At 33.7% G+C, this 23,416-nt stretch overlaps 2 long non-coding RNA genes across 16 annotated transcripts; both read left to right on the top strand.

Moving 5' to 3' along the window:
* Positions 1 to 5,446: 5,446 nt before the first annotated feature.
* Positions 5,447 to 11,009, top strand: LOC148786781 (uncharacterized). 8 transcript variants are annotated; one of them, XR_016067868.1, is made up of 6 exons: positions 5,447 to 5,638; positions 5,834 to 6,016; positions 6,590 to 6,658; positions 6,802 to 6,883; positions 7,699 to 7,806; positions 8,157 to 11,009. It is a non-coding gene; the product is annotated as an uncharacterized LOC148786781 (long non-coding RNA). The 8 variants fall into 8 exon arrangements; XR_016067865.1 differs by having other exon boundaries at positions 8,133 to 11,009; XR_016067867.1 differs by having other exon boundaries at positions 7,699 to 8,206; positions 10,719 to 11,009.
* A 6,641-nt stretch (positions 11,010 to 17,650) lies between these two features.
* LOC148786780 (uncharacterized) lies at positions 17,651 to 23,213 on the top strand. 8 transcript variants are annotated; one of them, XR_016067792.1, is made up of 6 exons: positions 17,651 to 17,842; positions 18,038 to 18,220; positions 18,794 to 18,862; positions 19,006 to 19,087; positions 19,903 to 20,010; positions 20,361 to 23,213. It is a non-coding gene; the product is annotated as an uncharacterized LOC148786780 (long non-coding RNA). The 8 variants fall into 8 exon arrangements; XR_016067789.1 differs by having other exon boundaries at positions 20,337 to 23,213; XR_016067791.1 differs by having other exon boundaries at positions 19,903 to 20,410; positions 22,923 to 23,213.
* Positions 23,214 to 23,416: the final 203 nt, after the last annotated feature.

Below are 23,416 nucleotides of genomic sequence, written 5' to 3'. Positions count from 1 at the left end.
TTTTGAAGTTTGGATTAGTATTTACATGTTACTCATATACTAATTCATTTAAATTTTGATGTGCCCTAGTAATTTTTATATAAATATTTATGATCATTCCTAGCAAATTAAGCATGTTGAAATATTATGCTATTTAGTGAGATATATCCCTCATCTTTTAAGAACTTTACAGGAATGAGAAGTATCATATATTTTTCTTCTTTATTAGAATTAAATATTATAGTTGCTACATTATGTTTTCATTTAGAATCGTTTTAGTTTCTGAAGTTCATTTCTTGATATTAACATTCCTAAACTTGAATTTTGGTTCAAATTGATCATTCTGACCATGTTATAATTAGAAATAAACTGACCAGTTTAAACTTTTTTTTTTTCCTCACTTCAGTCCCTAAATTTGTAAGTTGTCAACTAGTAGTTAGTGCCACTACAAATACAGGAAATCAGATTCATAGATTGGTGATTAGTTCACATTTTATAGCTCAAATTTGTATATACGTACAGTAAAAACAACTCTATTTAAATTATGTTCGATCAAAATACGATAAATATGACATATTTGGCGTGTAATGGAACACTTCTCTCAAATTGAACATCAATTCCATGACAAATGTATTATATTTACTGTGTAATTGATTTATGTTTGATCTAACTCGATTTAAATTAAAAAATTTATATGCACAACAACACTCCTCATGATACATTGTGATGGGGATAATTCTTTGTAATGTATCTTTCAAGGGCAAAATAGTTACTTTGCATTATACTTTTTATTTGATTGACTTGTTTTGTTATGTTTTTATTTTTGAGTTATTTGTTTCCCTAATGAGAAGTTGAAAACTAATATATTTTAATAACGAGTAAAATTTTATAATAATTATAAATATATATCATGTGAATTAAACATTTGTATCGCACAATAATAATTTAGTTATGTAATCACTAAGATATATATATATATATATTTGATGCGGTCGAGATTTTTACGAATTGATAAAATTGAAAATTTTACCTACGACACAATTATGCACCAGGTGAAACACGATTTTCAAGGAAGGTCTTTTCATAAGAAAAATAATCACTTGCAATAAATAGCGGTTGCCTTAAAAAATTAATATTTTTGGTATTTATAGTAGCGTTGGAAGTTATACAGTGTGGTTGGTTGAATTTGTTTGATATGTGCCTCATATTTGTCTTCCACTTACTCACTTATATTTTTCTCCTTTCATTTGCATTTCAGACTCCCAACCCCATTTTCTCCACAATGGCTAGCAAAGGTGACTCTCTTCCTTAGTTAAATTCTGTTTCTTCTTCATTTAGTGTTCTTGCTTTGTATTTTGCTTCTTTGATTGAAATGTGGAGTGGGGAGGGTGATTGTGAAAATGGCTGTGAGTTACATTACCGACAGACGACGGCACACCCGACGGAAGGGAGGGCACGACGAAGGTGGGGGGAGGCACTAGGCGCGACTTCGAGGTGGGGGGAGGGGGGCGACCCGTCGGCTCGAGGCGGCGCCTCGAGTAGGGGGTGCAGTCCCCCTCCCAATTTGTGATCGCGCCTCAGGTGGTTCGGTACCGGGGCTCAGTAGAGGGGATGTTACGGGCTTTGATCCACCTGCCGAAAATTTTTTTCATGTTTGGGGTGATCTTCCTCCATATCTAGAAGGTTATTCACCGATCATATTGCCGCGATTATGAGTTTGCCTAAGTGTCATTCTTTTGACTCAGGTGAAAATTTAGAGGATATGTCTGATTTTGAGTTGAACTCAACGGGGTCTAGACGTAGCGAGAGGGATGAGGCTTTCGAAAATATTGCCTCTAGGGAGCATCGATTTGAGCGAGAGATATCTATTGGGAGGAAATTTTTGGCCTCTGCCACTTGTGTTGCTTTTATTGCTAAGGCTCAAGAGGAGGCGGTCTCGAGGTTCCAAGAATCAAAGAAGTTGGATACGATCTTAACTGACAAGGCAACTCTTATTTACGATGATGCAATTCGAAGGTGTTGTCGTGTCTTTCGTTGGACCCTTAGCAAGAAGGGCCGGATTGTTGAAGAAGACAATGGGCTCCTTGATCTTGAGGTGTCGGAGGGTGAAGAGGAGGTGGTGGAAGTTGCCGACGGTTGAGCCCCCCAAGTTTAAAAGCTTCGTAGTTTTCTGTTTGTTACTTAGGATTTAATCTCGGAATGTAACCGGATTAATTTGTTTAGTATGAATTTGACCCTCGGCATGTAATCAACGCATATTATTTAGGGTGACCACTTCGCCTCATATGGGGTGCTTTTGTAAGTAGGTGGTTCTAACTCGTGATTTTGTAGTATTTTACTTAATCGACTTTTATGTCACTTGCGTTGTATCTTTCTAGGATGAGTTTGCTTTTTTTACGCAATGTATTTTGATTGGATGGTTGTCACAAGGGATGATTTCGCTTGCGTCCCGGAGTTGGATCTTTGCCAACTTCATTTAGGGAGGGAAAATTCTCCAGGGATAACGTCGTTGGGGGTTGATCTTAGTGGATTTTCGGTTAGGGGTCCCCGGGCAATTGATACCTCAAGGGGGCCTCTCGAAAATCCATAGATCCCCCTTTTCAAAGAAATTTTGAACTACAGCGGAAAAATTAACTTCATTACTTTGGACCTAAATTACAAGAGTTTTACAAGAGGTCGACGGGGAGGGATAAAACGCTACACTTCTACTTTTCCCCTTATTACAAAACATTCAAAAATGGAACTTTACGTACCCAGATAATTTAATAGTAATACTTCTTGAGATTTGCGATGTTCCACGTGCGAGGGATGTCCCACTTTGCATCCAACTTTCCAATGGGGCCCAAAGATTAGGCTTTTCGCATCACCAGATCTCCCACTTGAAAACTTCTCGGATTGACTCTCGCATTGGTTGTGTACATAGTGGCCCGGATTGTGGCTTTTTCTCTGCCCTCTTCGAAAAAATTTACGTTCATCCTCAACCCTTGCTCGTTGTAGTTTGGGTTGTAATGTTTCACTCACCAACAGAGTTCTCCTATTTCTGCCGGCACTACGGCATTTGTCCCATAAGATAGGTTAAACGGAAATTCTCTCGTAGGTTCCTTGGTGTCGTTTGAAATGTCCATAAAATGCTAGGGAGCTCATCCACCCATGCCCCCTTTTCGGTTCCCAATCGAGTCTTCAAGTGTTAAAGGATTGTCCGATTGGTGACCTCCATCTGTCCGTTTGCTTGGTGATTACTAACTGATGAGAAGAATTATTGATCACCAGCTCTTTGTACCAGTACTTAAGTTTATTCTCCGAAAACTGAGTCCCATTGTCGGATATTATGGTGCTGGGGATCCAAAACGGCATATGATGTTCTTCAATAGAAACTTAATCTTTCTCCGATATCTTGGCTAACGGCTTGGCCTCTACCCACTTTGTAAAATAGTCCACCGCGACCAAAAACTTTCTTTGTCCTGCGGCTTCTGGAAAAGACCCAACTAGGTCCAAACCCCTCTGATCAAAAGGGCAGGGACTTTCAAGGGGTTGCATTAGCGTTGTCGGCTGGTGATTAATGTTTGCGTGTTCTTGGCATGCCCGGCATCGCCTAACCAACTCATGTGCGTCGGAGAGCATCGTTGGCCAAAAGAACCCATGCCTGGGGGCTTTTCCCGCTAAGGCCTTTCCTCCAAGGTGGTTTTCGTAAATTCCCTCATGTATCTCTCTTAGGACATAATTTTTCCTCTTCAGGAGTCAGGCACTTTAGGAGGGGCTGCGAGAAAGCACGTTTTTATAAGTCTCCATCTATCACAATGAAGCGGGATGCTTTTCCTTTCAAGGCCTTTGCCCCTTTTTGATCTTCTAGTATAGTTCCATCAGTTAGGAATCTGACGATCCCTTCTTTCCAACTCGGAGGTGTTGGATCCACTCGCATAATCTCATCTTGCTCCTCTATCACGGCTCTTTCCAATGAGAGAAAAGTGATTCTTCTGCTTCGGATGGCTGTCATCGAGCTTGCTAACTTGGCTAGTTGTTCGGCTACGGCATTATCTGTTTTCGACACCTGAACAACAGAGGCTTCTTCGAACTTCTCAAGAAGTGTTTTTGCATTATGAAATTAAAATGCATTAATTCGAAATGTGTAATTAAAATATTAAGAATAAAATGTATCCAATAAGTAAATTATAAGCCAAATAATGCTTAAAAATAAATAAATTGAATAAAGACACACACATATATATAGAATAAATTATTATTAATTATATTAAATTATAAATACCAACTTAACCATATTTATATGATTATGATCACTTCACTCAATAAAATTATTTATAAATGAATCCAACTTTTAATTGAGTCAATAACATTTGAATAGATAAATATAATTTTTATAATTTAAAAAATTTGTAAATTGATTAATTTAAGAATAATATTTTTTTAATAATTGATATTAAACGCTATAGTTTTGTTACATGGCCTCTCAAATATAATCAATAATAAATAAGTACGTACATAAAAAAAAATTCTGATATAAACATAAATATAATTAACTAAAAAAATATTATAGCGTTAATTGATGGACAAAATCGAGTTTTAAAAATTGTGAAAGGTTCTTATATAAAATTACTTCAATTATAAAAACTAATTGATGTGAATTTTGAAAGAGATTGTTTATCCATTAAGCCCACCAGCTCAGTCCAATTGGAAGTGAGTTGTAAAATTGCAAATTTGTTACCGTTGTGAAATGCACAACACACACTAAAACAGACACTATAAATCATAGGAATATCAGTTGAAAGTAAAAAGAAAAAATAGCAAAAAATATTGAAAAATAAAATTTGTTTGTTCTATTTCAACGGTTGCATCAGTCGTCAAGATTTCAAGGAGCCGCCTTCCTCTGCTGACTAAACTATTTATTTACATGAATTAAATATTTAATTGAGTCAATAACATTTGAATAGATAAATATAATTTTTATAATTTAAAGAATTTGTAAATGTGATACTAAACAGTGTAGTTTTTGTCACATGACTTCTTAAAAAAATCAATAATAAGTATGTATGTACATTAAAAAAAGAAAAACATGATGAAATAATCATAAATATAATAAAATAAAAAATAAAAAAAATTATGATATGTATTAATTGATGGACAAAACTAGTTTTAAAAACTGAGAAACGTTTTTATATTAAATTACTTAAATTATAAAACCTAATTGATGTAAATTCTGAATGATTTATAATAAAAAAATAATTAAAAATTTAACATAAATGGATGGATTAAAAAAAGTAAAAAATAATGATGACAAATAATAATTAATAAAAATTAATGTAATTAACTATTTATTTTATAGAACTAAATGTATGTGGCAAACAAGATAAAACAACTTATCCATTAAGGCCCAACAAAGTGTGCCCGGCCCAGCCCAATCTAAATTTTATAGTCGTTGTAAAATACCAAACACATACAAAAATCCTATAAAAATGAAATATCAGTGTAATTAGAAAAAAGCCTAGAAAAACGTCCCATTTCATCTGCAGCATCAATTCTCAATACTTGAGGCAGCCGTGCCTTCCTCCGCTGTCAGCCACCAGTCGCCTTCCTCCGCCGACAGCCACCATTCTCCAACCTCAGTTTCTTCTTTTTTTCAGTAGGTACTTCTTGATCAAAGCAAGTGAGTTTTTTTTTTCTTTTTTAAGTTTCTTGATTTAGGGTTCTTGCTTTGTGAAATTAAATGTATCTTGTTTAAATGAATTTATCTGCCCAATGGAAAACTTGGTATGAGTACTTCTTAAAGATCACGAATTCTTGAATTACACGGTCTTACTCTGTTTTTTTTTTCTTTATGGTGTTGGTGAATGATTTCAAGGTTCTTGAAATTCAACTACTACATGGATTCTCTAGTACGCCGTGGATTACTATTGCCGGGGACAAAGGTGCGGGACTTAAATGCAAGGATGCCGGTGAAGATAGTTTTGTTGGTTCAGAACTTGCGAGGAGAATAGCCAAGACGGCTCCCATCATTGGAGGTTCTGAGGCCTCTTCCCTTTTGGTATGGTTGTTTTTTTGTTTGATTACTGTATTGATGTTGTTGTGATTTTTATTGCTACACTGGATAAAATGGTGAGAAAATGGTGGTGTTCGTTCCTAACATTCTATGTTGAAGTTGTACACGGGTTGGTAATTCTGGCATCAGCAACTCCCAAATAGTAAAATTTTCAAGACATGACCGAGGAAATTGTTGGAACTACTTTTAAGGAACTTCCCTGAAAATTATTTCCAAGTCTCTTGACTATGTTTAACGCTTCTCCTTTCAAGAAAAAATAAGTCAAGTTGGTGAATTTATCTTCATTTTCAAGAAAATGTGTTCTTGGGATAGTGTTCTTTTGGTGGAACTGTCCCTTGTATCCTTTCTTTGCTCTAAATCATGCTCAAGGATGAGCTGCAGTCTTTCTTTCATGTCATTTTCAGAATGCGGGAATAAGTAATTCTAATTACAGGTAAGTTGCATGTTTTGTTCTTGTATATGGTGCATCATGTATTTACCCTTGTTTGTTAAAAGATGTGTAGTGAAGAGCTGTTAAGTTTATTCTCATTGTTTTCTTTGGTCCTTCGACAATTGCAGGCCATATTTGTTGCTGCATAAAGGTGCTGTTCTTTAGCAATCTCTCGTGAGACGTATTCCCTAAACATGGTATTCTAGCCTTAATAAGGACACGAATTACTGGTTCTTCTTTCTCAGGCGTGTGTGCGTGCACGGGTGCATATATATAGATCTATATGTCTATATATGTTTTTGTCAGTTTTTCTAATATACAGATTGTTTCTTTGTTTCAGTCTGGTCGAAAAGGAACGGTTTTGGATTTGGCGAAGTTTGTCGACAAGGGTGTCCAAATCAAGTTAACTGGTGGAAGACAAGGTCAGTTATGTGTAAATTTGATTGGTTTGGAAATTCAGGCCATGTCTTTGTTCAGTTGTGAATGGATTGGTTCTAATATTTCTGTTCAGAAACTGTTGTGCTTATGATTGTTTTTTCTTGGTTTTATCTGGTCATTTTCCACTCTTAGTGACATTAATTTACCATTGAAATCCCTGATCCTCAGAATGCAATCAACAGCAGTGGCCTATTTGAACCTCAAACAATTTTGTTCCCCGGGTTACTGCAATTAAATCCTCCTTAAGATTTCACTATTTACAGTTTGATTGTCGCTTTGTTTTGACTTATCATTTTCCAAAACGTCTGTAATGTGTTCTGAAGGCATATATTTTCCCGTCCCCTTTCTTAAGCCTAATAGGTTCTGATCAGTATGCTTGTGTTAATTGCAAGACTTTATCAAATTGCGATGAGTGTTCATGACATAGTCACTTTGTTTCTCCAAATCTGCCATGAGGATCTACAGGCTTTGGTTTGGATTGTCATCTTGGTGTGTTGGATGATCTTCCTACCATTGAGATAGGAAAGAATGTGACTGCAGCAATAATATAAATGTATGCATTTTCTGTTTCAGAAAGTTCTTTACTTGAAGTTATATTATCTAAATGAATGCAAAAATGTAGTGGAAGTGATTTTCTTGTTTTGGGAAAAGGTTATTTGCATTGATGTAAAAGAATCATACGTACACTTACAAGCTTTTCACAAAAGTTTTTTTTGGAAATGATTTCTACCTGTGTGAGAGGTTAGTGATATTTTAGGTTTTCTGAAAATTGCTGCCAAATGATCTTTGGTTCACGTAGGACTTTGGTGCTGAAACCTTTTGTCTCCACTTATTAACACATGGAGCTATATGAGCAAGATGCTGAGGTTGTCAATTGCACAATCTAGAGTAAGACTACTGCTTGAAGGTAATGGAAAGCCATGTATGTCTTCACTTTGATTATTGAATCTGTGTCTACTTGAGGAGCAGTAAGTAACATTATGTTTACTGATCAATTTGCCTACTTCACCTCTGATTGCATGTATGTGATCCACTGATGGCTAAGTGTCATCCGTCCATTCTGTCTTACTCTTATTTGAACTTGACTTAAGTATCTTAATATTCTCCTGGGACTGTGATGAAACTTCCTAAGTATTTTACTCTTATATGTAATCCGCTGAAAGCTAAGTGCCATCATCCACTCTCTCTTACTCTTATTTTAACTTGACTTCAAGTATTATAATATTCTCTTAGGACAGTGATATTTTAACTTCCCAGACCAATTAATGGACAGACGGAATATTTTCTCTCAAGTGCCATATAGAAAGGTATCTTGTTTATGCGGTATCTATTTTATGCCTTTAAATTAGAGCATGTCGCTATATTATGTATATGTGTTGTTTTCTTTTGTGCCTTCATGATTCTATCTTAATGCAAAGAATAGATGTCATACTATTTATAATCTCTTCGAGAAGTACTGTTGTTACTGGTAATCTAGCACGAATTCTTTTACATGCGAGTTTTATTGTTACTGGTCATAAATCATTTTTCAGTAATATGTATGATATGCATTTATTTGATTCTACAAGTGAAGCATGTCTGTTGGTATGTGTGATTCATACTTGTCTTTTACAAGAGCGAGGGCCAGAGTTTGAATTTGATTTGCCAATTCTGTGCGAAGTAGATAACCTCATATCGATAAAGATTGTGCGGGAATCAAAAGGTTAAGTAGGATTTAAATGCTCAGTTAAAACATATGTTGGCTGCTAAAGTATGCTATTTGACGACATTTTAGAACCTAATGGTAGCCTACCTATCTTCATATTCCTCTATTCTAGTTTCTAACTCAAAAGTAACCAGTGCCCCTATTAATTCTTCTAAGTCAATTTATCTTCCATATTTTGAAATCAAGGTGGTTGAACCATTGATTTTACACTTTGTATAATTCAAACCCAATTGTATTGCTTTAATTTCTTTGAAAAGTCACAGAATCACCATTCTCGTTTGGAAAGAAAATAATTATGGGTTTTGAGGCTGCTCAAAGTGTGAAGGGTGCGAGGTTAGAGTTGAGACCTAAATTGGAGAATAAACCCTCCTTTTTTTTCGTAAATTTATTCTTGGTGCATTTATTGTGTTGGGTTCTCTTTTCATGCGCTTGCCTTAAAACTTTTTGTTCGTAATACATTTGACATTCTTGTATGAATTTACAAAATTCATGTTGGTTCATGTTATTAACCTCTTGTTTTTGCAGGCGTATCATAGAAAAATGCGTTGAAAAATCTATATCATTCGATCATGAATTATTTTATTTGTGAACTTTGAAAATTAAATGCTATACTAAAATGCCTAACTGTTGTCTAGATGCCAATTTAAAATCTGTTTTTCAAGAGGACTTGGTAAATATTTTGTGAGTACTATATAATTTCATGAGTCCATAAATGGTTTTTGAGGAACACAGAGTTTTGCTAACTTAAATTGCGTTTGAAGAACCTTTAATATTACTGGAAATTGGTTTCCTTGTCAACTGTTCTTCTGTTATCAATTAATGTTTTCAAAATGAGCTTTTATATTTTACTCAAAGATTTGTTTCTTCTGTTATCAATTAATGCTTTCAAAATCAGCTTTTATATTTTACTCAAAGATTTGTTTTTCTTGTCAAGTGTTTTATAATAAACTCATTTTTTCAAAATCAGCTTGAACTTACAAATAATGAAGAAAAATTAACAAAATATTTTGATGAGTAATAGATGAATTCATTTAATTGTTTTTGGATAAATGCATGACAAGTCATATGTTTTGGACTTTAAGTGAAGTTTTTTTTGTTGAATTTTAATTTTATAAAAGTAATCTACTTTGTAACAGTTTTTGAAGTTTTTTGGAACATTTTAAAAAGCATTCAGTTTACTATTTTTGGTCAAATTGCATTCATTGCCATAATTGTTCAGATTTTCAAGAAATACATTATTAACTTTTCTTTTGACAAATGATTATCGTGCTGAAACTTGTTAAGATGTGTTGAAAATTCTTTTAAGATATTTGACCAATAATTTAAAAAACGATAATGAGACTGGCATCTAGAACAGTTATGCAATTTATTATATGTATGTTATTTTTTAAAGTTCACAAATGAACTAATTTGTGATTGTATGCTATCGAATTTCCAACAATACTTTGATACGCCTGCAAAGTTGAGAGGTCGATGATATGAACAAATATGGTGTTTTGTAAAATTTGTACAAGAATCTTAAATGTCCGACAAACAAAAAGTTTTGATAAAGCGACATGGGAATAAAACTTAACATAATGAACAAACCGAGAATAAACCAAGAAAAATAATGGAGGGTTACTTCTTGTTTACGTCTCAACTCCAACTCTCTTGCGCCTGTCATATTTAAACCGGTCTCAGAATCCGTAATTCCATCGCTTCCAAATTAGAATGTTGAGTACGTGAGTGTTTCATAGAAATTAGACACTTTTGGGTTTGAATTATACAAAGTAAATTGCAATGGTTTCAACTTTACTTGATTTCTCAATGTGGGAAAAATTGATAAAGAAGCAATTGATAAGGTCAAAGGTTGCTTTTTTGGCTAGAAAATGGTAGAGAGGAATATATGGATATATAGGTTATTATGTGGTTCTAGATGTTGTCGAAGATGCACTCTTCTTTTAGCGGCCAATATGTGACAACTGGGTGTTTAAATTAGTTCTTAGAGAGATGTTACTTATATTAAGTTGTTATTGTATGTCATTATGTTGCGCGTTTTCTCTTTAATTGTTGATTCTATACACATTTTCTTGTTTGTTTATTTCATTCTAACAACTTAATGTTGGTGAAGACAGCTTTCACGGCGATTGAGTTCAAGTAATTTGGAGTATTGAGTCTTTTGCACCAGAGTATCAACCCTCCTGGGTTCTCCAAGAAATCGGCAGCCAGAGTCTATTGTAAATAAGAATTAAGTGTGTATGGTAGTAATTCGGCCTTCTTTGTATTATGGCTCCAATAAGACCGCCTTGTTTCTTAGTCAAAGAAATAAAAGTTTGGATCCGAAACTAATTTGTAGTTGTATATTTATTACTTGATCAAAATCAACTCAACCATATGCACAAATTGGTACTTTATTGAAGCTCAAATCAACTGTTTTTTGAGAATTTTTTTCTTTTTTTTTTTCCTATACTGCTTACAATTGGAACATCGTTGAACTCTATTCTCCATACGGAAAATACACTGCCAATCAAAAATAAATAAAAGAAAATAGAACTTTTGTAGTATACAATCATCATCAACAAACTAAAAAGAAAAACTACAATCCAATTGAGGTATATCAACGTTAAGGTAGCGTCTATCAACAAGCTAGATTGCATGTATTCATCCTCTATAGTAATTTAGACTTATGGGTACACATCAATAAATTTGGCATTCTATTAGCAACTTTAGAATATGACGTAGTCTCCAGGTTATATATAACTATAGCTCATGATTATGAATGTGATGGTGATTGTTAAATATCTTGATTTTAAATGTTCAAAATTAATAATAATTGAGATGGGGATGTCAATGATCTCGTAGAGACTTACCGACGTGACATATAATAAGAAATATCTCTTCTTTTATGGAGATTATATATTAAGTATGTTTTGACCGGTAAATATGTTATCATAGTTAGTCATAAAATATATTAAGTTCACAATATTATTTACGTTGCTGTTATTGAAACATTAGCATTATACAATTATATTTTAAAAATAAATTGATAATAATTATTTTAATTGATAAGGATACTATTTACTTCTATTATTTGTAATTCACTTTCTAAATTTAATTGGTACTACTAAATTAAAAATATTTTTCAAAATTAAAATTTTATATTTCGTATTCACATATGATTATATTTCACTATTTTGTATTCATGTCAATTAATATAAAAATAATAATAATATAGTAAAATAAAAATAATTAGTCAAATTCTTTATTTTGGATTGCTTTAGTAAGAAGTTTCATTTAATAAAAGATTAACAATATAACTCAAAAAAAGCACAATATGAAATATGAAAGTGTACCCCGTGAAAGGTACGAATATTTTCTTACAATAGAAATAAACACTCAAGCCATTCTCACTATTTTATATTTAATCATAAGTTACAGTTATTAGAATTCTCAAAATGATACGTCCATTATATTATAAAAAAATTTATAATCTAAAAATATTAATCTAATATTAATATTAAAATAAAATTAAGTAGTCGAAAATTACTTGATTTAAATTTTTCAACAATACGTTTAATTTAATAAAATTGAGGATATTTATTCAATGTTATATTTTTATTTTTTTGAAGTTTGGATTAGTATTTACATGTTACTCATATGCTAATTCATTTAAATTTTGATGTGCCCTAGTAATTTTTATATAAATATTTATGATCATTCCTAGCAAATTAAGCATGTTGAAATATTATGCTATTTAGTGAGATATATCCCTCATCTTTTAAGAACTTTACAGGAATGAGAAGTATCATATATTTTTCTTCTTTATTAGAATTAAATATTATAGTTGCTACATTATGTTTTCATTTAGAATCGTTTTAGTTTCTGAAGTTCATTTCTTGATATTAACATTCCTAAACTTGAATTTTGGTTCAAATTGATCATTCTGACCATGTTATAATTAGAAATAAACTGACCAGTTTAAACTTTTTTTTTTTCCTCACTTCAGTCCCTAAATTTGTAAGTTGTCAACTAGTAGTTAGTGCCACTACAAATACAGGAAATCAGATTCATAGATTGGTGATTAGTTCACATTTTATAGCTCAAATTTGTATATACGTACAGTAAAAACAACTCTATTTAAATTATGTTCGATCAAAATACGATAAATATGACATATTTGGCGTGTAATGGAACACTTCTCTCAAATTGAACATCAATTCCATGACAAATGTATTATATTTACTGTGTAATTGATTTATGTTTGATCTAACTCGATTTAAATTAAAAAATTTATATGCACAACAACACTCCTCATGATACATTGTGATGGGGATAATTCTTTGTAATGTATCTTTCAAGGGCAAAATAGTTACTTTGCATTATACTTTTTATTTGATTGACTTGTTTTGTTATGTTTTTATTTTTGAGTTATTTGTTTCCCTAATGAGAAGTTGAAAACTAATATATTTTAATAACGAGTAAAATTTTATAATAATTATAAATATATATCATGTGAATTAAACATTTGTATCGCACAATAATAATTTAGTTATGTAATCACTAAGATATATATATATATATATTTGATGCGGTCGAGATTTTTACGAATTGATAAAATTGAAAATTTTACCTACGACACAATTATGCACCAGGTGAAACACGATTTTCAAGGAAGGTCTTTTCATAAGAAAAATAATCACTTGCAATAAATAGCGGTTGCCTTAAAAAATTAATATTTTTGGTATTTATAGTAGCGTTGGAAGTTATACAGTGTGGTTGGTTGAATTTGTTTGATATGTGCCTCATATTTGTCTTCCACTTACTCACTTATATTTTTCTCCTTTCATTTGCATTTCAGACTCCCAACCCCATTTTCTCCACAATGGCTAGCAAAGGTGACTCTCTTCCTTAGTTAAATTCTGTTTCTTCTTCATTTAGTGTTCTTGCTTTGTATTTTGCTTCTTTGATTGAAATGTGGAGTGGGGAGGGTGATTGTGAAAATGGCTGTGAGTTACATTACCGACAGACGACGGCACACCCGACGGAAGGGAGGGCACGACGAAGGTGGGGGGAGGCACTAGGCGCGACTTCGAGGTGGGGGGAGGGGGGCGACCCGTCGGCTCGAGGCGGCGCCTCGAGTAGGGGGTGCAGTCCCCCTCCCAATTTGTGATCGCGCCTCAGGTGGTTCGGTACCGGGGCTCAGTAGAGGGGATGTTACGGGCTTTGATCCACCTGCCGAAAATTTTTTTCATGTTTGGGGTGATCTTCCTCCATATCTAGAAGGTTATTCACCGATCATATTGCCGCGATTATGAGTTTGCCTAAGTGTCATTCTTTTGACTCAGGTGAAAATTTAGAGGATATGTCTGATTTTGAGTTGAACTCAACGGGGTCTAGACGTAGCGAGAGGGATGAGGCTTTCGAAAATATTGCCTCTAGGGAGCATCGATTTGAGCGAGAGATATCTATTGGGAGGAAATTTTTGGCCTCTGCCACTTGTGTTGCTTTTATTGCTAAGGCTCAAGAGGAGGCGGTCTCGAGGTTCCAAGAATCAAAGAAGTTGGATACGATCTTAACTGACAAGGCAACTCTTATTTACGATGATGCAATTCGAAGGTGTTGTCGTGTCTTTCGTTGGACCCTTAGCAAGAAGGGCCGGATTGTTGAAGAAGACAATGGGCTCCTTGATCTTGAGGTGTCGGAGGGTGAAGAGGAGGTGGTGGAAGTTGCCGACGGTTGAGCCCCCCAAGTTTAAAAGCTTCGTAGTTTTCTGTTTGTTACTTAGGATTTAATCTCGGAATGTAACCGGATTAATTTGTTTAGTATGAATTTGACCCTCGGCATGTAATCAACGCATATTATTTAGGGTGACCACTTCGCCTCATATGGGGTGCTTTTGTAAGTAGGTGGTTCTAACTCGTGATTTTGTAGTATTTTACTTAATCGACTTTTATGTCACTTGCGTTGTATCTTTCTAGGATGAGTTTGCTTTTTTTACGCAATGTATTTTGATTGGATGGTTGTCACAAGGGATGATTTCGCTTGCGTCCCGGAGTTGGATCTTTGCCAACTTCATTTAGGGAGGGAAAATTCTCCAGGGATAACGTCGTTGGGGGTTGATCTTAGTGGATTTTCGGTTAGGGGTCCCCGGGCAATTGATACCTCAAGGGGGCCTCTCGAAAATCCATAGATCCCCCTTTTCAAAGAAATTTTGAACTACAGCGGAAAAATTAACTTCATTACTTTGGACCTAAATTACAAGAGTTTTACAAGAGGTCGACGGGGAGGGATAAAACGCTACACTTCTACTTTTCCCCTTATTACAAAACATTCAAAAATGGAACTTTACGTACCCAGATAATTTAATAGTAATACTTCTTGAGATTTGCGATGTTCCACGTGCGAGGGATGTCCCACTTTGCATCCAACTTTCCAATGGGGCCCAAAGATTAGGCTTTTCGCATCACCAGATCTCCCACTTGAAAACTTCTCGGATTGACTCTCGCATTGGTTGTGTACATAGTGGCCCGGATTGTGGCTTTTTCTCTGCCCTCTTCGAAAAAATTTACGTTCATCCTCAACCCTTGCTCGTTGTAGTTTGGGTTGTAATGTTTCACTCACCAACAGAGTTCTCCTATTTCTGCCGGCACTACGGCATTTGTCCCATAAGATAGGTTAAACGGAAATTCTCTCGTAGGTTCCTTGGTGTCGTTTGAAATGTCCATAAAATGCTAGGGAGCTCATCCACCCATGCCCCCTTTTCGGTTCCCAATCGAGTCTTCAAGTGTTAAAGGATTGTCCGATTGGTGACCTCCATCTGTCCGTTTGCTTGGTGATTACTAACTGATGAGAAGAATTATTGATCACCAGCTCTTTGTACCAGTACTTAAGTTTATTCTCCGAAAACTGAGTCCCATTGTCGGATATTATGGTGCTGGGGATCCAAAACGGCATATGATGTTCTTCAATAGAAACTTAATCTTTCTCCGATATCTTGGCTAACGGCTTGGCCTCTACCCACTTTGTAAAATAGTCCACCGCGACCAAAAACTTTCTTTGTCCTGCGGCTTCTGGAAAAGACCCAACTAGGTCCAAACCCCTCTGATCAAAAGGGCAGGGACTTTCAAGGGGTTGCATTAGCGTTGTCGGCTGGTGATTAATGTTTGCGTGTTCTTGGCATGCCCGGCATCGCCTAACCAACTCATGTGCGTCGGAGAGCATCGTTGGCCAAAAGAACCCATGCCTGGGGGCTTTTCCCGCTAAGGCCTTTCCTCCAAGGTGGTTTTCGTAAATTCCCTCATGTATCTCTCTTAGGACATAATTTTTCCTCTTCAGGAGTCAGGCACTTTAGGAGGGGCTGCGAGAAAGCACGTTTTTATAAGTCTCCATCTATCACAATGAAGCGGGATGCTTTTCCTTTCAAGGCCTTTGCCCCTTTTTGATCTTCTAGTATAGTTCCATCAGTTAGGAATCTGACGATCCCTTCTTTCCAACTCGGAGGTGTTGGATCCACTCGCATAATCTCATCTTGCTCCTCTATCACGGCTCTTTCCAATGAGAGAAAAGTGATTCTTCTGCTTCGGATGGCTGTCATCGAGCTTGCTAACTTGGCTAGTTGTTCGGCTACGGCATTATCTGTTTTCGACACCTGAACAACAGAGGCTTCTTCGAACTTCTCAAGAAGTGTTTTTGCATTATGAAATTAAAATGCATTAATTCGAAATGTGTAATTAAAATATTAAGAATAAAATGTATCCAATAAGTAAATTATAAGCCAAATAATGCTTAAAAATAAATAAATTGAATAAAGACACACACATATATATAGAATAAATTATTATTAATTATATTAAATTATAAATACCAACTTAACCATATTTATATGATTATGATCACTTCACTCAATAAAATTATTTATAAATGAATCCAACTTTTAATTGAGTCAATAACATTTGAATAGATAAATATAATTTTTATAATTTAAAAAATTTGTAAATTGATTAATTTAAGAATAATATTTTTTTAATAATTGATATTAAACGCTATAGTTTTGTTACATGGCCTCTCAAATATAATCAATAATAAATAAGTACGTACATAAAAAAAAATTCTGATATAAACATAAATATAATTAACTAAAAAAATATTATAGCGTTAATTGATGGACAAAATCGAGTTTTAAAAATTGTGAAAGGTTCTTATATAAAATTACTTCAATTATAAAAACTAATTGATGTGAATTTTGAAAGAGATTGTTTATCCATTAAGCCCACCAGCTCAGTCCAATTGGAAGTGAGTTGTAAAATTGCAAATTTGTTACCGTTGTGAAATGCACAACACACACTAAAACAGACACTATAAATCATAGGAATATCAGTTGAAAGTAAAAAGAAAAAATAGCAAAAAATATTGAAAAATAAAATTTGTTTGTTCTATTTCAACGGTTGCATCAGTCGTCAAGATTTCAAGGAGCCGCCTTCCTCTGCTGACTAAACTATTTATTTACATGAATTAAATATTTAATTGAGTCAATAACATTTGAATAGATAAATATAATTTTTATAATTTAAAGAATTTGTAAATGTGATACTAAACAGTGTAGTTTTTGTCACATGACTTCTTAAAAAAATCAATAATAAGTATGTATGTACATTAAAAAAAGAAAAACATGATGAAATAATCATAAATATAATAAAATAAAAAATAAAAAAAATTATGATATGTATTAATTGATGGACAAAACTAGTTTTAAAAACTGAGAAACGTTTTTATATTAAATTACTTAAATTATAAAACCTAATTGATGTAAATTCTGAATGATTTATAATAAAAAAATAATTAAAAATTTAACATAAATGGATGGATTAAAAAAAGTAAAAAATAATGATGACAAATAATAATTAATAAAAATTAATGTAATTAACTATTTATTTTATAGAACTAAATGTATGTGGCAAACAAGATAAAACAACTTATCCATTAAGGCCCAACAAAGTGTGCCCGGCCCAGCCCAATCTAAATTTTATAGTCGTTGTAAAATACCAAACACATACAAAAATCCTATAAAAATGAAATATCAGTGTAATTAGAAAAAAGCCTAGAAAAACGTCCCATTTCATCTGCAGCATCAATTCTCAATACTTGAGGCAGCCGTGCCTTCCTCCGCTGTCAGCCACCAGTCGCCTTCCTCCGCCGACAGCCACCATTCTCCAACCTCAGTTTCTTCTTTTTTTCAGTAGGTACTTCTTGATCAAAGCAAGTGAGTTTTTTTTTTCTTTTTTAAGTTTCTTGATTTAGGGTTCTTGCTTTGTGAAATTAAATGTATCTTGTTTAAATGAATTTATCTGCCCAATGAAAAACTTGGTATGAGTACTTCTTAAAGATCACGAATTCTTGAATTACACGGTCTTACTCTGTTTTTTTTTTCTTTATGGTGTTGGTGAATGATTTCAAGGTTCTTGAAATTCAACTACTACATGGATTCTCTAGTACGCCGTGGATTACTATTGCCGGGGACAAAGGTGCGGGACTTAAATGCAAGGATGCCGGTGAAGATAGTTTTGTTGGTTCAGAACTTGCGAGGAGAATAGCCAAGACGGCTCCCATCATTGGAGGTTCTGAGGCCTCTTCCCTTTTGGTATGGTTGTTTTTTTGTTTGATTACTGTATTGATGTTGTTGTGATTTTTATTGCTACACTGGATAAAATGGTGAGAAAATGGTGGTGTTCGTTCCTAACATTCTATGTTGAAGTTGTACACGGGTTGGTAATTCTGGCATCAGCAACTCCCAAATAGTAAAATTTTCAAGACATGACCGAGGAAATTGTTGGAACTACTTTTAAGGAACTTCCCTGAAAATTATTTCCAAGTCTCTTGACTATGTTTAACGCTTCTCCTTTCAAGAAAAAATAAGTCAAGTTGGTGAATTTATCTTCATTTTCAAGAAAATGTGTTCTTGGGATAGTGTTCTTTTGGTGGAACTGTCCCTTGTATCCTTTCTTTGCTCTAAATCATGCTCAAGGATGAGCTGCAGTCTTTCTTTCATGTCATTTTCAGAATGCGGGAATAAGTAATTCTAATTACAGGTAAGTTGCATGTTTTGTTCTTGTATATGGTGCATCATGTATTTACCCTTGTTTGTTAAAAGATGTGTAGTGAAGAGCTGTTAAGTTTATTCTCATTGTTTTCTTTGGTCCTTCGACAATTGCAGGCCATATTTGTTGCTGCATAAAGGTGCTGTTCTTTAGCAATCTCTCGTGAGACGTATTCCCTAAACATGGTATTCTAGCCTTAATAAGGACACGAATTACTGGTTCTTCTTTCTCAGGCGTGTGTGCGTGCACGGGTGCATATATATAGATCTATATGTCTATATATGTTTTTGTCAGTTTTTCTAATATACAGATTGTTTCTTTGTTTCAGTCTGGTCGAAAAGGAACGGTTTTGGATTTGGCGAAGTTTGTCGACAAGGGTGTCCAAATCAAGTTAACTGGTGGAAGACAAGGTCAGTTATGTGTAAATTTGATTGGTTTGGAAATTCAGGCCATGTCTTTGTTCAGTTGTGAATGGATTGGTTCTAATATTTCTGTTCAGAAACTGTTGTGCTTATGATTGTTTTTTCTTGGTTTTATCTGGTCATTTTCCACTCTTAGTGACATTAATTTACCATTGAAATCCCTGATCCTCAGAATGCAATCAACAGCAGTGGCCTATTTGAACCTCAAACAATTTTGTTCCCCGGGTTACTGCAATTAAATCCTCCTTAAGATTTCACTATTTACAGTTTGATTGTCGCTTTGTTTTGACTTATCATTTTCCAAAACGTCTGTAATGTGTTCTGAAGGCATATATTTTCCCGTCCCCTTTCTTAAGCCTAATAGGTTCTGATCAGTATGCTTGTGTTAATTGCAAGACTTTATCAAATTGCGATGAGTGTTCATGACATAGTCACTTTGTTTCTCCAAATCTGCCATGAGGATCTACAGGCTTTGGTTTGGATTGTCATCTTGGTGTGTTGGATGATCTTCCTACCATTGAGATAGGAAAGAATGTGACTGCAGCAATAATATAAATGTATGCATTTTCTGTTTCAGAAAGTTCTTTACTTGAAGTTATATTATCTAAATGAATGCAAAAATGTAGTGGAAGTGATTTTCTTGTTTTGGGAAAAGGTTATTTGCATTGATGTAAAAGAATCATACGTACACTTACAAGCTTTTCACAAAAGTTTTTTTTGGAAATGATTTCTACCTGTGTGAGAGGTTAGTGATATTTTAGGTTTTCTGAAAATTGCTGCCAAATGATCTTTGGTTCACGTAGGACTTTGGTGCTGAAACCTTTTGTCTCCACTTATTAACACATGGAGCTATATGAGCAAGATGCTGAGGTTGTCAATTGCACAATCTAGAGTAAGACTACTGCTTGAAGGTAATGGAAAGCCATGTATGTCTTCACTTTGATTATTGAATCTGTGTCTACTTGAGGAGCAGTAAGTAACATTATGTTTACTGATCAATTTGCCTACTTCACCTCTGATTGCATGTATGTGATCCACTGATGGCTAAGTGTCATCCGTCCATTCTGTCTTACTCTTATTTGAACTTGACTTAAGTATCTTAATATTCTCCTGGGACTGTGATGAAACTTCCTAAGTATTTTACTCTTATATGTAATCCGCTGAAAGCTAAGTGCCATCATCCACTCTCTCTTACTCTTATTTTAACTTGACTTCAAGTATTATAATATTCTCTTAGGACAGTGATATTTTAACTTCCCAGACCAATTAATGGACAGACGGAATATTTTCTCTCAAGTGCCATATAGAAAGGTATCTTGTTTATGCGGTATCTATTTTATGCCTTTAAATTAGAGCATGTCGCTATATTATGTATATGTGTTGTTTTCTTTTGTGCCTTCATGATTCTATCTTAATGCAAAGAATAGATGTCATACTATTTATAATCTCTTCGAGAAGTACTGTTGTTACTGGTAATCTAGCACGAATTCTTTTACATGCGAGTTTTATTGTTACTGGTCATAAATCATTTTTCAGTAATATGTATGATATGCATTTATTTGATTCTACAAGTGAAGCATGTCTGTTGGTATGTGTGATTCATACTTGTCTTTTACAAGAGCGAGGGCCAGAGTTTGAATTTGATTTGCCAATTCTGTGCGAAGTAGATAACCTCATATCGATAAAGATTGTGCGGGAATCAAAAGGTTAAGTAGGATTTAAATGCTCAGTTAAAACATATGTTGGCTGCTAAAGTATGCTATTTGACGACATTTTAGAACCTAATGGTAGCCTACCTATCTTCATATTCCTCTATTCTAGTTTCTAACTCAAAAGTAACCAGTGCCCCTATTAATTCTTCTAAGTCAATTTATCTTCCATATTTTGAAATCAAGGTGGTTGAACCATTGATTTTACACTTTGTATAATTCAAACCCAATTGTATTGCTTTAATTTCTTTGAAAAGTCACAGAATCACCATTCTCGTTTGGAAAGAAAATAATTATGGGTTTTGAGGCTGCTCAAAGTGTGAAGGGTGCGAGGTTAGAGTTGAGACCTAAATTGGAGAATAAACCCTCCTTTTTTTTCGTAAATTTATTCTTGGTGCATTTATTGTGTTGGGTTCTCTTTTCATGCGCTTGCCTTAAAACTTTTTGTTCGTAATACATTTGACATTCTTGTATGAATTTACAAAATTCATGTTGGTTCATGTTATTAACCTCTTGTTTTTGCAGGCGTATCATAGAAAAATGCGTTGAAAAATCTATATCATTCGATCATGAATTATTTTATTTGTGAACTTTGAAAATTAAATGCTATACTAAAATGCCTAACTGTTGTCTAGATGCCAATTTAAAATCTGTTTTTCAAGAGGACTTGGTAAATATTTTGTGAGTACTATATAATTTCATGAGTCCATAAATGGTTTTTGAGGAACACAGAGTTTTGCTAACTTAAATTGCGTTTGAAGAACCTTTAATATTACTGGAAATTGGTTTCCTTGTCAACTGTTCTTCTGTTATCAATTAATGTTTTCAAAATGAGCTTTTATATTTTACTCAAAGATTTGTTTCTTCTGTTATCAATTAATGCTTTCAAAATCAGCTTTTATATTTTACTCAAAGATTTGTTTTTCTTGTCAAGTGTTTTATAATAAACTCATTTTTTCAAAATCAGCTTGAACTTACAAATAATGAAGAAAAATTAACAAAATATTTTGATGAGTAATAGATGAATTCATTTAATTGTTTTTGGATAAATGCATGACAAGTCATATGTTTTGGACTTTAAGTGAAGTTTTTTTTGTTGAATTTTAATTTTATAAAAGTAATCTACTTTGTAACAGTTTTTGAAGTTTTTTGGAACATTTTAAAAAGCATTCAGTTTACTATTTTTGGTCAAATTGCATTCATTGCCATAATTGTTCAGATTTTCAAGAAATACATTATTAACTTTTCTTTTGACAAATGATTATCGTGCTGAAACTTGTTAAGATGTGTTGAAAATTCTTTTAAGATATTTGACCAATAATTTAAAAAACGATAATGAGACTGGCATCTAGAACAGTTATGCAATTTATTATATGTATGTTATTTTTTAAAGTTCACAAATGAACTAATTTGTGATTGTATGCTATCGAATTTCCAACAATACTTTGATACGCCTGCAAAGTTGAGAGGTCGATGATATGAACAAATATGGTGTTTTGTAAAATTTGTACAAGAATCTTAAATGTCCGACAAACAAAAAGTTTTGATAAAGCGACATGGGAATAAAACTTAACATAATGAACAAACCGAGAATAAACCAAGAAAAATAATGGAGGGTTACTTCTTGTTTACGTCTCAACTCCAACTCTCTTGCGCCTGTCATATTTAAACCGGTCTCAGAATCCGTAATTCCATCGCTTCCAAATTAGAATGTTGAGTACGTGAGTGTTTCATAGAAATTAGACACTTTTGGGTTTGAATTATACAAAGTAAATTGCAATGGTTTCAACTTTACTTGATTTCTCAATGTGGGAAAAATTGATAAAGAAGCAATTGATAAGGTCAAAGGTTGCTTTTTTGGCTAGAAAATGGTAGAGAGGAATATATGGATATATAGGTTATTATGTGGTTCTAGATGTTGTCGAAGATGCACTCTTCTTTTAGCGGCCAATATGTGACAACTGGGTGTTTAAATTAGTTCTTAGAGAGATGTTACTTATATTAAGTTGTTATTGTATGTCATTATGTTGCGCGTTTTCTCTTTAATTGTTGATTCTATACACATTTTCTTGTTTGTTTATTTCATTCTAACAACTTAATGTTGGTGAAGACAGCTTTCACGGCGATTGAGTTCAAGTAATTTGGAGTATTGAGTCTTTTGCACCAGAGTATCAACCCTCCTGGGTTCTCCAAGAAATCGGCAGCCAGAGTCTATTGTAAATAAGAATTAAGTGTGTATGGTAGTAATTCGGCCTTCTTTGTATTATGGCTCCAATAAGACCGCCTTGTTTCTTAGTCAAAGAAATAAAAGTTTGGATCCGAAACTAATTTGTAGTTGTATATTTATTACTTGATCAAAATCAACTCAACCATATGCACAAATTGGTACTTTATTGAAGCTCAAATCAACTGTTTTTTGAGAATTTTTTTCTTTTTTTTTTTCCTATACTGCTTACAATTGGAACATCGTTGAACTCTATTCTCCATACGGAAAATACACTGCCAATCAAAAATAAATAAAAGAAAATAGAACTTTTGTAGTATACAATCATCATCAACAAACTAAAAAGAAAAACTACAATCCAATTGAGGTATATCAACGTTAAGG

This window comes from Sesamum indicum, linkage group LG10 (assembly GCF_026168435.1).
Source record: "Sesamum indicum cultivar Baizhima isolate 11 linkage group LG10, ASM2616843v1, whole genome shotgun sequence".
Classification (NCBI taxonomy): Eukaryota; Viridiplantae; Streptophyta; class Magnoliopsida; order Lamiales; family Pedaliaceae; genus Sesamum; species Sesamum indicum.
The sequence above is the reverse complement of the archived record's forward strand: the minus strand, read 5'-3'. Positions and strand labels throughout refer to the sequence as shown.